At 34.1% G+C, this 5,931-nt stretch overlaps 1 pseudogene across 1 annotated transcript; it reads right to left on the bottom strand.

Annotated features, from left to right (window-relative positions):
- Window positions 1-554: 554 nt before the first annotated feature.
- LOC122721583 lies at window positions 555-5,593 on the bottom strand (annotated as a pseudogene). Its single transcript, XR_006348274.1, has 2 exons — window positions 3,673-5,593; window positions 555-1,290 (listed from the first exon to the last, which is right to left on the bottom strand). The product of XR_006348274.1 is annotated as a serine/threonine protein phosphatase 2A 59 kDa regulatory subunit B' gamma isoform-like (transcript).
- Between the last annotated feature and the right edge of the window lie 338 nt (window positions 5,594-5,931).

Genomic DNA, 5,931 nt, shown 5'->3' with positions numbered 1-5,931 from the left:
TGTGGCAGTAAACTGCAAGAGGGAGGAATTGAACCATTAATTATTCCTTTGGCATTATTCATCTCGTAAAAAAATTCAAATTTAAGATTTCATCTTTTAAAATAAAAATTTTTAAATTAAATGAACTATATTTTTATTTTTAATTATTAAAAAAAAATTAATTTCAAACAAGAAAATTAATTTTTTAAAAAAATAAATCAATTGAATGTTGACATTACATGTATGAGCACTTGGTCCTATTGGCTGAATTTCTTGATCATGAAGTTCAACTTGTTTCTTCAGATTTGAAACATATTCAGCTCGCTACTTAGAAGTAACCAAAGTTGCAAATTGTTTACAACAGTGCTTGTCGAAACATTAGACAAAAATGCAGCAAGTAGACAGAACAGAATCTCACTTGCAGGGATCAAGGAGCAAATTTTTCTACCCAGTTTAACCATTCCACATATACCCCTGCGAACTTGCAGAACTAAACTCCTATAAACGACATTTAGGAAGAAAGGGAATAAAAAACAAAAGGTCTACTGTTAGACAAAGACAAAAGAGATCGAAGCTGAAACACAGAAGGAAAATTCCTCTTTGCATCATTACAGAAAATAAATATTATCAGGTAGGAAATCTGAAAGACTGCCTCTATAAACCAATCCCATCCCTTATAATACACACATACACTTTAATGGCTGAAGAGAAAATAAAACTGAATGAGCCCAGACCATCCAAAAATAGAATAAACCTGTTCCCTCAGAACCCTGCATGCGCTTATCCTGTTGATGAGATGATATGAGAAGCCCAGGAAATAAGCCAAGCAACAGTTTCCCTATCATGCCAATGAGATCCCCTCATGTATCGTTCAACCACAAAAAGAGGTAACTTCAACAGTTAAACACCCACCGAGGCGCTCAACAACCAGCAGTAGCACATGGACTTGTTGCAGATGCAATTGCTACAGAGGAGGCAAATCTTGAGACGAGCACAGCCTCATTGCTTATGGACTTTGAGGCTGCCACCTCCTCCAATCTCTTCCATGTTGCTTCTCTTTTCTCCTGTATATCTCTCTCCTTTACTTCATCCTCTTGGGATTTTAACCAAGCACTCATCAAAAAGTTCTTGATCAGCATCTGAGAATATCTTCCTCACGTTCAGTGTTAGACTCTGAACAGCTTGGTTCCAGTGACCTCTTGTGTTTCTCTCCAAAGCAGGGAAGATTATAGGCAGTATTGCTTTACGGTTTTGTGTGATCAAATTCCTTATGTGATCATTGTTCCACAAAAACAATGCACGTTCAGCCACCTGCCAGGGAAACCAAATTTAAGATACACGAAAATTCAAAATATCACACCAACTGTGACAACAGACACGTATGGCACTATGGTTTATTGTGATGGACGTCTCCTAGCACCGGCTTATGACACGCTCCCTTCAACAAGCCAGGTATTTCTTCATACTGAACTCGCATACAATTCCCATGAATTTGAATAACCAACCCCACATTAAACTCTCAGTTAAATATCCATTTTCTTGACTTCTCATACATTTATTCACCACGTATTTACACATTGCATTTAAACCTTAGCCATCTATGAATCTTGCTTTTAACCTCACCACAAAAGTAGTAACTGCTGAATCCTTAATGAGAAGTTGAATTGGACAACAATATTTTATAGCACAAAACACCTTCTTCATCATCTAGTATCATATAAGTGCTGAACAAAAAGAACAAATTGTTTTTACACGCTTGAAAATTTAATGGTTCCATCACTGATTGCCTGTTGCAGATTTGTTCATTCCTATCAATGACAAACTCATGTTATCGACGACATAAGACCTTTTTCTTTTTTTAGTTTTGGGGACCCACCATTACAAAGTTTGAGACAAAGCTTCTTAGAACATGAGGAAAGCAATTCCATGAAGGCAGGACTGCTACAGTCGCTTCATACTCAGCCCACATGCTTTGGGAAGATCCACACCATTCATAACTTAATTAAAAGAAAGCATTTTACTCTTGAGTGATGATGCATACAAAAGAGTGATGAACTACAGGAGCATCTCTTTTTGCATTGGTTAGTAGCTATAGATTACAGTTCCCAGCATTTTCTGTGGTTTCAATTTATTGGGATATTCTTAAATCTTAAGCAGATGGCAGGGAATACAAGGAAATCAGCAACAATAAGAAGTGGAAGATGATCCCTTTGTGCGTTATGCATGCTATAAGTTGCATGCAAACTAGTCACATTTTTTAAGGAATAGAAGTACAAAGGCTTAAGCTGCTGCTCTTAAGGTCTTTGTAAAGGATATTTTCCAACTGTTCTTTTCTTAAAATATATATTGTCAGTCTCTGCATGTAGACATAAAGCATTTTTCTCTAATTATTGAACCATCAAAAGATAAGTGCATTTCCACTTTTCTATCACAAATTAACACTATATTTTTCCAAGTAAAATATTCTAATCCCATTTTTCTAACATTAAGATCAACCAAAAGTTTAACCCTAGGCTTTATACATTTACCCTTCAAAGAGATGCGCGGAACTAGTGTTGTTCTGCTATAATCATTAACAGTTGAGAGGTAATGAAAGCTTATATATATAAAGTGCATCTTAAATCAGTGGACTCCAGAAAGGAGTTGCTTATAGAAATGGCATTAAACAATGATAATTTTCCACATAAGTCCAAAATGTAGGAATATATACTTAGGACTTGAAGATTAATATCCATATCATATGTAGTGGATGAAGAACAAATAGTAATTACCATGTAGACAAGTAAAAGACATTCTTGTATACATTTTATGCAGCTCACTGTTGTTAGAATCTTATGATTATCAATCTCATTCAATTTTTCATCCTAGCAATTCAAATATATGGGATGAATATTAAATGCACAGAATTGTAAATGGATCTTAAGATTCGATATTGAATCTATCAATTACAGTTTATTCTTTTTCCAAAAGATTGTTAGACCTCAAAAACTTCAAAATTTAAGATTTCACTTCATTTTTACTGCGAAAAATCCAAATAAAGCCTTTATTTAGCTTTTCTTTTTTTCCTGTAGCCATTCGTTTTTCCTTGCCCTCTCCTTTTCTTTATTTTCTTTTTTCCTTTTTCTTATTCTTGTTGATTTACTTCTCTAATTATAGTTGTCAAATTATAACATTTTATAGTAACATATTCTAATCCTTTTTAGTATTTAATTATTTGATTAAATTTAAGTATGAGATTCAACACGTACAAAATTATAATCATTATCTACAAATCAAAAGTTCATAATTTATAACTAAAACCACTTAATATAATAAGAATCTATTATTCCATTATAAAGCATTCTTCTCACTAATAAGTACAATGTCTTACTAACATGCAATCAGAGGCTTTCTGATTATGGTAGTTATTGAAATTAAATGGCCGTATTTAATTTTTGTTATATCTCTTTCTTTCTAATATATTTTAAACTATAAGGATAAAGTGCATTATTCCATTTGAAATCCAGGTGACCCTTGCAATTACAATTAATTGAATCCAATGAATGCAGCAAAAATGGTGAATCACAGTTGAGCTTGCAATAAAGGAAAGAATAGTCCATAGTTGACTAACATCATAAAAAATGACAAGTAGCAATCATTAAGCACCAACAACAAAGGCTAGTAACACAAAGTATAACCATTCTAAATTCATACCTGAAAATGTGAGCTGTTGAGACAGCGGCCAATTTGACGGAACAAAGGAATCATGCAACGCTGAAATTCTGCTGCCTGGGTAGCTTCTAACACTTCCTCCAACTCACCAAGGAACATAACCTCCTTGGAACTATTAGTTATGGGCCAATATTTTAGAAGACCCCGAATTACAGTATCTGCAAGCTTAAAATCTTTTTCCACAAATTGAGTGATGCAATATGAAAGTTGTTGATGGTACATTGATACACACTTGGGCTTGTGAAGAGGAATCAATGCCCTTACAAGGAAAAGCTTGTGCTCTTCCTTCAATGGCAAGGCAAACCCATTAATTATGCTGCCCAATATCTCAAGCAATTCTGCAATCCCATTATGCCTCTCAGTCTCAAATATGAAGCGATAAAAAATATTGTTTATAGCTTTCCTAATAAATGGCCGATGTACCATAAACTTCCCATAAATGCGGTGCAGTATAGTCTTCAAATACTCCCTCTCCCTTTGGTCCTCAGAATCAAACAAATCTAGCAATTTCAACACAAATGAATGGTCAATATACCTCTTTGCAAGCTTCGCATCAGTCTCTGTTGAAGCCACAAATCTCAGAAGAAACTCGTACACAATTTGAAGATGAGGCCACGCTGGCTCCATGGTCGGTTCGTCTTCTTCTGGGTCATAAGTTTCTAGAATCTTGGTATCATGATTCGCAGAAGGAAGTGTTCTAAACAGATTAGCTGCCACCATCTTTGTAATTTCTTGCATCGTCACCTCACTGAACTTTGATGTCACTGAAGAAATATAATCAACAAGCTCCAGCAAAGTCTGCCTTTTAATGTCTTTCTCCTTGAGATTTTTAGATGGATCACTAAAATCAAACACAACACAGCACATATTCAACTTTCTAATGAAGAGATTCTGCTTCTCCGAACTAGGAACATCCCTGAAGTTAGGCAATGGCTCGTAAACTCCAGAAGCCGAAATGGGACCCACTTGGCCTGCAACGGTGGACGATTTTTTCCCTTGATTAGATTTATTCTGTGGGGCAATGGTCCCATTGTTCATGCGTGCAGCGCCAGAACCCGAATTGGATTTTGCAGAAACCGATGACGACTTTGAGGCGTTTATGGAATTGGGTCCATGGGAAGAATTCAGAGACGAGAAGGCATTGACAGCTGCATCATTGTTTGAGTCATTATTCGATGATTTTGAGGGTTTTCGAGGTAGCTTGCCCAATATCTGTTTGATCATATCTACTAAGCCCTAACCCTAACCCAAGCCCTAATCCTAATTTAGCTCAACAAAAAAATCAAAGCCCCCACCTGAAAACTCCTCAACACCAAGGCATTTTCATAGCTGATCGATAGAACCCCAGTCCAAATTGTACATTTAAAAAGAAAACAACGTTATACAAAATAATTCAACAAAGGAAATACAAACAAGTTTATGCATGTTTCGCTACAGACCATAAGTCACAATTCAAAAAGACGAAAATTTCGTGAACTTTTCTGATTTTGAATTGAAGGGTAAGACAAACAGAAGACGAAACAAACTTATATTAACAAGAGAGATCTGAAAAAGGTTAGAGAAAACCCCAGAAAATCTGAGGTTTCTGGGCTTTGATCTGCAATTGATAAAACCCTAATATACTTTTCTGTATTTCAATCGAGACAGAGAGAAGCAGAGAGGAGGGGGTTACCCAGAAAAAGATTTAATTAGAAAAAAAACAACAGAAGACGCAGAAAAACAAAAGAGAATCTAATAAGTAAAGAATTGAAAAAACAGAAACAAAATAAAATTTGGAAACATTTGCTTCTTTACATAAATAGAAAAGAGCCTCCCTCGTTCTCTCCCTCTCTCTCTGGAAAACAAAATCTTCCTCTTTGCTCTGCCTAGTTCTTTGTTACGGGTTTTATGTTTGGATAGAAAAAAGATAAAAAGAAAAGAAAAAAAAAGGAGCAACCTATTTATGAAATTTAAGTTTTAATTTTTTAAGGTTATAAAAAAATTAATAAGTTTTTTATATCTTTTAAACAAAATTAATTTAACTCTTTTAATTTTTTAGGGATAAATGAATGTTTCCCTTCTAAAAATAAATTTAAAAATATTAGATATAATTTCTCTTAATTTAAATTTATGAATAAATCATATTTTAATTCATACAATTTAAAATAATTAACATATAATTCTTTATAATTTTAAAATAAACACATACAAATACTTAAATTCATATATAATTATTTCATTTGATAGGAATATTTTTCTATT

Source organism: Manihot esculenta, chromosome 13, assembly GCF_001659605.2.
Source record: "Manihot esculenta cultivar AM560-2 chromosome 13, M.esculenta_v8, whole genome shotgun sequence".
NCBI classification, from domain to species: Eukaryota; Viridiplantae; Streptophyta; class Magnoliopsida; order Malpighiales; family Euphorbiaceae; genus Manihot; species Manihot esculenta.
The sequence above is the reverse complement of the archived record's forward strand: the minus strand, read 5'-3'. Positions and strand labels throughout refer to the sequence as shown.